The sequence below is a fragment of the Odocoileus virginianus genome, chromosome 5 (genome assembly GCF_023699985.2).
Source record: "Odocoileus virginianus isolate 20LAN1187 ecotype Illinois chromosome 5, Ovbor_1.2, whole genome shotgun sequence".
Lineage (NCBI taxonomy): Eukaryota > Metazoa > Chordata > Mammalia > Artiodactyla > Cervidae > Odocoileus > Odocoileus virginianus.
Window position 1 is genome coordinate 11,402,154 of NC_069678.1, and position 9,438 is coordinate 11,411,591.

General features: G+C 41.8%; 1 protein-coding gene across 7 annotated transcripts in view; it reads right to left on the reverse strand.

The window, feature by feature from the left end:
* The window catches only part of ADAR (adenosine deaminase RNA specific), a 52,280-nt gene extending 45,426 nt beyond the window's left edge, over positions 1 to 6,854 (reverse strand). For 3 of the 7 annotated variants that reach the window (XM_070467425.1, XM_070467426.1, XM_070467423.1), the window contains exon 1: positions 5,908 to 5,981. The gene's annotated coding sequence lies outside the window, so the exon portion shown is untranslated. Of the gene's footprint in view, positions 1 to 5,907; positions 6,071 to 6,785 lie in introns of those variants that run through there. The other 4 variants (XM_070467424.1, XM_020887389.2, XM_020887388.2 and 1 more) reach the window with 3 other exon arrangements.
* Positions 6,855 to 9,438: the final 2,584 nt, after the last annotated feature.

A 9,438-nucleotide genomic window follows, 5' to 3' on the forward strand; every position in this document is an offset into this window, starting at 1 on the left:
GATATTTAGGGAAGTTTCGAGACGAGGGAACTGGAAGAGGCTAAATTTATCATTTTGACTACACTGAGAAGCTGTTAGCCAAACAAGAGTGCTTCTTCAAACCAGATCAATAGCAATGGATAAACGTCTCACGCAGCAATTTATAAAAATGCTTAACAATATTAAAATGATGACAATTACACATATATTTGAAGTCAGTTTTGTGGAGTAAGCTTTGATATTCTACTACATTTAAAAAAGGAAAAATGTATGATACATAGACACTAATGTATCTTTAAAACAAAACATAGACTTTATTTAATTAAAACTGCTTTTATTTAAAACACTGCACAACATTTTCATCAAATATCTTGTTAAAATCTGAAATAAAACCAAATATTAACTTTTGAGCCATATGTCAAAAAGCAAACCTTTAGGACACAGAATGAAGAAAAAATATTTTTAAGCTTACAAGCAAAGGAAGAAATCAAAAAGGACAAAATTTGTCTGCAGAAGAATGAAAAACAGGTTTTGTATATTTAATAATAAAGCCAAAATTAGATGGCAAACAACCAACTGGAAGGGTATTTTTACAGCACATAAGAGTTTTTTGTTTTTTATAATCAGCACATACTCATTTGTTAGATAATTTGTATAATTTATAAACAAAATCATTTAGAGACAATAAGCAAATAGACAAAAATCACAAATTAACAGAATTTTTAAAATGGAAATAAAAATGGTTAACAAAAAACAGTTCAAACTAAATCAGAACCAAAAGTGCAAATTAAAATGAGACACTGTTTTTCAAGTTAGCCAAGATTTTCCTCTTTCAGTTAAAACACCCAGTCCTGGAGACGGCAGGGCAAGACAGAAGCATAGGGAATGGTCAGGCATTGCAGTGTAAACTCGGATTGCAGTGTAAACTTGTACTCACCTAAAAAAAAATTATGGATTTTTAATTGGAGGCAACTGCTTTATTTGGAGAAGGAAATGGCAACCCACTCCAGTACTCTTGCCTGGAAATCCCATGGATGGAGGAGCCTGGTAGGCTGCATTCCATGGGGTCGCTAAGGGTTGGACATGACTGAGCGACTTCACTTTCACTTTTAATTTTCATGCTTTGGAGAAGGAAATGGCAACCCACTCCAGTGTCCTTGTCTGGAGAATCCCAGGGACGGGGGAGCCTGGTGGGCTGCGGTCTGTGATCGCACAGTTGGACACGACTGAAGTGATTTAGCACCAGCAACTGTTTTATTAGTGAGTAAGTATCACATATTTTTCCTTTACAATGTTGTGTTGGTTTCTGCATGATACATCAACAAGATTCAGCCATAGTCTTACTCACTTTTAAGGAAGCACATGAGGACAAGAAGGTACTGCAGCTAGGTAGAAGGGGGGCCTGGATATTTGGCGGTGAGAGTGGGGTTAAACAACAGCCCTCTCACCTCCAGCCTCTAACTGTAAGAGAACTACTTTTTTTGTGTGTTAAAAGAAGAAACAGAAGGGTAAGACTGCTCCATTTTTTCTGTTGGGGGGTGCATGTGGCGTGAGTAGGGTTCCCTGAAGATGAGGCACCAGGAAGATGGATGGGGGTTTGGGCCCTCCCTGGGAGAGGGCCAAAGACCAACACCTGAGCAGCCACTGTGCTGAAGGACAGACTGCACTCTATGCTGCAAGTCCCCCCACTGTGGCTCTGCCACTCACCCCAAGGCAGGGTGCTGTCCCTGGGGAGCAGCGCTGGGCACAGCAGAAGCACCTTGAAGATGGCTATGTAGAAGGCAAGGTGCAGATGAGCATGCAGAACATCTGGGTGAAAAGCCAAACAATGACAAGAAGATGGAGTATATTTTATTTAAAAGTCCAAGAAAAGGACGGGAGGAGATACACACCAAGCTATTAGTAGTAGCTCTATCCCTGGAGGGTGAGATAAGCTGGATGGACAGGGGTCTCATTTCTTTTATAATTTTCTAGTTTGGATTTTTTTTTTTAAGCCTCTTTTGAATGTTTGGGCATTAAAAAAAGAAAAAAGGTTTAAAGTTCACAACCCTTGATCCCCAAACTCCAGTCAAAGAATGAATTGTTAAGGGACTTAAAACCTTCCCTGGCTCATTGTAAGTGCTTAAGGAAATGTTTTAAAGATAAATACTCTAAGGGGGGAAAAAAAAGACTCAAACTATGGAAAAAAAGCCTTAATATCCTACCTATCATAGTTTAGACTATGAAAAGACTCTTTAAAGTCCCTTGGACTGCAAGGACATCAAACCTGTCAATCCTAAAGGAAATCAACCCTGAATATTCATTGGAAGGACGGATGCTGAAGCCGAGGCTCTAGTACTTTGGCCACCTGGTGTGAAGGGCCAAATGATTGGAAAAGACACTGATGCTGGGAAGGATTGAGGACAGGAGGAGAAGGGGACGATAGAGCATGAGATGGTTGTATGGCATCACTGACTCAATGGACATTAGTTTGAGCAAATTCCAGGAGACAATGAAGGACAGCGAAGCCTAGCATGCTGCAGTTCATGGGGTCTCAAAGAGTTGGATGGGTCTTAGCAACTGAACAACATCATAGTTCAGGAGGGCTTCAGGGGGATGAAATATCTCACAGGGTGGAATTTCCAGGCGGCTGTTCCTTGGGGCCTGACCCTTCACCTCTGCAGGTTCAGATGCACATGGGGAGAGAGGTTCTGCCTTGCTGGGATGGCACCTGAATACTTGTGTTTACAGACATTTACAATGACAACTGTATCTATCATGCAGATTAATGCTGATTAATCCTAATCAACACATTTTCTCCCTGTGAGTAGATTTTCAGTTATTCATCTAGTAAACACTTATTAAGCACAAACTATGTGCCAGGCACCATCCTAGTCTAGACCCTAGAGATACAGCTGTAAACAAAACAAAAATTTCTTTCCTCATTACTTTCATGAAACTGATGTTTTAGTGAGAAGACAGGCAACAAACAAATATACAATGCCAATCAGTTCTAAGTGCTAAGAAGAAAAATAATGCAGCTTATTTCTTAGTTAAGTAAGAAATACAGAGCACATCTGTCTTCAACGGGCTCTCAGTCTAGCAGAGAACTGACCTGAAAACAGACAGTTATCAAACAGAAATCAAATCCACAATGGGGTTGTGCTCAGGGGTTTATGTGACTTCATAATTGATGGAGGTCAAAGAAGGCCTTCTGGGAAGAGAAGCGTGGCCTGAACCCAAGGAAGTCAATCAGCCAAAACAGTGTGTGCGTCACACGCACACACGCACAACCCAAACAGCAGATGCAAAGGCAAGGTAAGGATAAAAAGAACACGATCAATGCCATAACAAAATAACAATGTGCGATGGACAAACAAAACCAGGTGGCTTCATTCTAGTGGAAGACTCTGGAAATGCCTCAGAGAAATGGGATATGAGGACACGTCAGCACAAATGCCTATGCATGCACACACACTTGAAGCAATCATTTGGTGTTTTCACCTGCCTAGTACTTCTGCATTTCCCCATCCCATGTCATTATGGAAGAAGTTTTACTCCTGCCCTTCAAAAGTGGGCCTGTGACACAGACTTGCCTAATCATGGCATCCGTTGCTCCTTGTCTACATGATTAGCTTACAATGCTAGAAGTGAGCTATAAGGTCATACGCTTGGAGCTGCCAGAAGTCACCTCTTTCAATATGAATAGAGAAAACAGCAGAAAAGAATGAGGGCGATAAACAAAAAGAAGCAGAGAAAGGCAGGGTGAAGAGAGTCTTCACGGCATCATTTCAGTCTCATGATCCAGCCATGCCTGAAGTTCACCTTTGGACCTCCTAGTTAAATAATCAATCCTTTTTTGCTTACATTAGTTTACATTAGGTTTCTGCTATTTGCAATTAGATTAGTATATACCGTTCTGGGGAAAGAACTTCACTCTGTGTGTGGTGGTGGTGGGGTACAAAGGGAAAGGAAGGATAAATTACGTTAAAGCAACTCTCCCATTAAGTCTGATAAACGTGATGAAATAGATGACTTCAGGACATCTGGGAGGGTACAGAAGCTCCCTGGTGGAGGAACTGAGAGTTTATTTGTCACAATCTACACGGGTGGGTTATGTAAATCTTCCAAGTTTCTAATAACTCACTATACGGCCGAAAGTCATCTTCAAACTGAGAAACAACACAGAACAGCTGATCAAAAACACCAAGAATATCATGTTTAAAACCCATTTACTATTCCCACATTAATGCACATCCATCACAGATCTTTCTCAAATACTTAATTTTGTGACAAACTTAATATTGTGAACTCTTTACCCCTGATACCAAATGATCATTCAGTGTTCTTCAGGAAACAACTCAAGCAGCTGTATTCACCATGGTCCAAGTCTAACAGATGTTATAGCAAAATAAACTGCTGTATCTCAAAAGATCACTACAGAAGCCCAAAAGCTCAGATCCTGTGGTTCACATATTTGAAAACTCAAATCAGCTGGTCACAGATAATACCAGTTGTGGTCTGAATCACAGCTTTAAATCTTTAAATCCACAAATCAGAAGGAAGCTCACATTACACCCTGTTATAGTATAAAAATAGCTAGCTTAAAGGAAACTGTCTTAAGCAATGTTACTCCTGGCTGAAGTAACAGTATCTCAAGATGTTTTCTTCTTTCCAAGTATCTATTGTGTGTCTATGACCCCAGCACTGTGTGCCCATGAGCCTTTCCTTTTTCTCTGGGTGAAAAGGCCAAATCTTGGTTCACATCTGGACAATGCTGGGCAAGATGTAAAATACAAGATAATTTATAACTGGACAATGAGATGTTATTCTTAGAGTAAACACTGGCCCTCTAAACTCTGCTTATGCCTCCCTTGCCCCACTACACTAGGCTCACATTGCCTGGGCTCAGGTCATTGAGAAATGTTCAGTTGATAAGTCGTGTCCAACTCTTTTTGACCCCATGGACTGCAGCACGTCAGTCTTTCACCATCTCTGGGAGTTTGCTCAAATTCACGTCCACTGAGTTGGTGATGCTGAGAAATAACAAGCCCCAACCCCACACAGGCTGAAGGCCTGGGTTCAAGTTCCAGATCTGCCATTAATCAGTGTCAGAAACTTGGCTAAGCTCATCTTCTGCACCTGTAAAATGGGAATAATACTTATTATAGCACTGGGTTGCTGGAGGGATTAAATCGATTCATGTCTGTAAAGAGCCTGGTACAGGGTCACACACGTAGCATGTGCTCAATAAAGAGAAGTTATAATTAAGAGATGGAGAAGGAAATGGCAACCCACTTCAGTAGTCTTGCCTGGGAAATCCTCCTCTTGCCTGAGACACAGAGGCCTGTTGGGCTGCATTCTACGGGGTTGCAAAGAGTTGGACACGAATGAAGCAACTAAGCATAATTAAGAGAATAAAGTGAGGCTTAATCTTTTTCCAGTTCTAAAATTTGATGGTCTACTGTAGAGAGAGGGTGGGTTTCTAGTCTCCCCACCCCCATCCCAACTCTGCTTTATCCTATCTGGCAGAATAGCAAATATCCAGAATAGCAAAAAGTTCCCCTGCTTTTCAAGCAGCTGTACCAATGGGAAACCTTCAGCAAGGGAGCAAGTTCAAATCATGGGTGCTGGGAACTTACTAATAATAGCTAGACACTTCAAATTCTGACAACAACCCTGCAAGGTAGATATAATTATCCTCATTTCGTAGATAAGATCAAGTAGGAGTAGAAAGGTTAAATAACTCAGTCACTGTCATACAGCTGGCAAAGCAGACCTGACTCCCAAAGTTCATGCCCCCTCTCCACTCTATTCCCTGCCTCTCATAATACAGCAAGCACACCCAACTGTGAAATTATGAAATAATGGAAAAGATATTTCAGGATCTCTGACACGATGGGAACAGGCTTTCTTCAGTAAAGAAACAAAACTGGCATCATCACTCACATTTGCTGGACAATTTGTTGCTCCTGCGTTCTCGCTCCCAGTGACCTGTTCTAGAGATCCGGCCTCCTTCTCAACAACAGCCACTGTGCAGGCCTCTGTGTGCACCTCCTCCCCCCTCAGCAGCTTAGACTCTGTTCCCTCCCTTACCGCAGGCTGGGACACCCCGACACTGCGTTGAGTATCCAGTGACAGGTACTAAGGCCTTTTTGAAAAGCAAGTTTCCCAAACTCTGACATCAACACGTCACACCTGAGGCAGGCTTACCCTCTAGCGGGGCCCAAGAATCAAGCCAGATGAAGGAAGGGGAGGTGACGCAACTAGGCTTCCTGCACCAAGGCCAGAGCGAGGCGGAGCGCAGTGTCCGTGACCCCGCAGTGGGCTCTACACGGCGGACGCCTACGCCTTCCCTGTGGAAGGCACGCCAAGGGCGGCGGATGTTACCCCAGGGATGAGGCGCGGGCCTATGCAGTCAGAGCTGAAGGCGCAGAAAAGAGCGGACCGGAACGAGTCCCAGGCGCCTCTCTCTGCTGTCACTCTCCCTGGGGCGAGGGAGTTGCCGAAAGGGAAACAAGGGCCTTTGGTACCCAGCTGTTCGGCTCTGGCTGGCACAAGCGCCAGAGCATCCGTGCGCAGTCTCTGCCGCCCACACCCGGGAGCACGCACACAAGCACTTGGCCCCGGCGCTCACCTCCCCGCCAGGCTGCCGAGCCCCGCCGCTGCCCGCGACCCCCGCCTCCCCACCCGGCCCTGCGGCCACCCTCAGCCCACCCGGGCGCCCCTGCGCTGCCCCTTCCAGTAGCGCCCGACACTGGAGCGGCGGCGGGAGCTGGGCGTTCAGGCCACAGAAAGTGATGGCGGGGAAGGGGAAAACCTCTTACCGGGTCCTGTAATTCTCCGGGACACAACTCGACACCAGAGAGTCACTGCCGCCCGGACCCTCCCCCCGCCCTCCCCCACCACGTAGCCCTCTCTATCTTCAGTCTGAAATCAATGGCCCTGTCGCGGATTGGTGACATCACCGGCGCGCCGGGCGTGGGAGGGAGCACCACGTGATTTCTCTCTCTTTTGTTTGCGTGCTAGTTAAGCTAGGATTTTGTTTCTGCTTTCCTTGGGTTTTTACTGTTCTGTTAATGGTGTTGCTGTAGGCATGGTGCGGAATAGGTACTTGGGTTTGGGATGCTACATTTTTGCTCATGGCCTTGATTAAACTCCTCAGTCATTCATAACGTAGTTAGGCCGGAAGGCCTGCATGGTAGGTGGATACCATCTTTAAAAAAAAAAAAAAAGGATTTCAGCTACACTGGATAAGTTAATAATGTCCCCAAATCAGTAGTCCTTGGATGGAAAGTTCAGATTAAGTATTTTTAATATGTTATAATGAATATCACCTTTAACTCGGCCATTTTGCCACCCCAACCTAGACAAGAAATATTACCAATAATTTAAATCTTCTTATAAGTGGGCCCCATACTGTACCACTGCTTTCCCCTCAGAAGTAACCTCCATCCTGACTTGTGTTTACACAACTTTTATATTGCTTTCATTTTTTTCACATTTATGTGCATTAATTAAACAGTATATTTTAAAATTAGGTTTGTGTGTCTGCCTGTGTATGTGTGATGTTTTTGAACTTTCATCTACTGTTCTGGACATTTATTTTAACAAACATATTCCTAAGTTACTTAGTCCATTCAGGCTGCTATAACAAATACCAAAGATTTATAAACAGAAATTTATTTCTCACAGCTCTAGAGGGTGAAAGTCAGGGTGCCAGCATGTTCCAGTGAAGGCCCTTTTCCTATTGGCAGAGTTCTTGTATAGCAGACGAGTTAGGGATCTCTGGGGGGGTCTCCTTTATAAGACTTTGAATTCCATTCATGAGGGCTCTACTCTCATGAGTTAAGCCAAAGGCCCCATCTCTTAATACCTTCTGTTGGGCATTAGGATTTCAACTTATGAATTTGGGGGAGAACACAAATGTTGACCATATTACTAGGATTCATTCTTCTTGTTGAGTGAAGTTGCATTTCATTCATTCTCATGGCTATGTAACAAGTCATTCAATTTTCTGGGTGTACCGATTATTCATTCTCTGGCAGCCTAATATTTATGCAATTGCCAGTTGTTGGGTTTTTATTTTTGTATATATACAAACTATACACACACACACACACACACACAAAATATATATTTATATACAAAATAAATGTATGTATATACATATATATATGTATGTATTCAGATTCTTTCCCACTATAGGTTATTACAAGAGTTTGACTATAGTTCCCTGTGTTATACAGTAAGTCCCTGTTGTTTTATCTATTTTATATATAATAATGTGTATATGTTAATCTTAAACTCCTAATTTATTCCCCCACCTTTTCCCTTTGGCAAGTCTGTTTTCTATGCCTGTGGGTCTGTTTCTATATCTGTTTTGCAAATAAGTTCATTTGTACCATTTTTTTGGACTCCACATATAAGATTCTCTGTCTGATTTACTTCACTTAGTATGGTGATCTCTAGGTCCATCCGTGTTGCTGCAATTATTTCATTCTTTTTCTGGGCTCTTTTATCCATTCATATGTTGATGGACAGATGGTTCCTCAAATATTTGTTCCCCTTCTTGTAGGAGGACTACACATTTCTACCTATTGCCATGGGATTTGAAGTGCCCCTTTTGGGAGGAGTATGCATATCCACCCAACTGACAATGAGTTTGGTCACAATGACTTCATATCTGACCAAAATCTTTAAAAAATATTCTTTCTGTGTTTCCACTAGCTCTCTTGCTCATTTCCCTCTTCATTGAGAATGGCATGTCCTCCGCTGGGGATCTGAGAATGCAGAAGACATGTGTTATACACAGCAAGCAAAAAATAAACACTGAGATTTCAGATTTTGTTAGTTACCACAGCATATTATAGTGAAAACTGACTGATAAATTATTTATCTATTTCTTCTTTCCTGTTTTTCACAGATAAATCATTGCAGAAGTTTATTTTGTTGGTCTTTTCAAAGAACCAACTTTTGGCCTTGTTGCTTCTCTCTGCTGTAACTTAGTTTCCTATTTTTTAGTTCCTACTTTTGCTCTTATAATTATCATATTCTGTGTTCTTTGAGTCTATTCTGTTGTTTGTTTTCTCCTTAAGTTATACACTTAGTTCATTAATTTTCAGCCTCTTCCTCTTTCTGTAGAAAGTATTTAAGGCAATAAATTTCCCTTGAAGCACTGTTTTCATATCCTACAAGTTTTAATATATACTGTTTTCATTAAGTTGTAAAATGTATTTAAAATTGTATTATAGTCTCTTCCTTGACTCATGAGTTATTTAAAAAGCATGTTTTCTAATTTCAAAATCTATGGAGATTTTAAATTCTAAAATATCTGCATTGTGATTAGAACATAGTTTTGTAATATTTTTCTTTGAAATTTGTTATTTGCTTTATAGCTTAACTCATGGCCTAATTTTGTAAATGTTTCATATGTGGTTGAGAAGAATTTGTAGTCTCTCACTGTTGGGTGCAAAACTG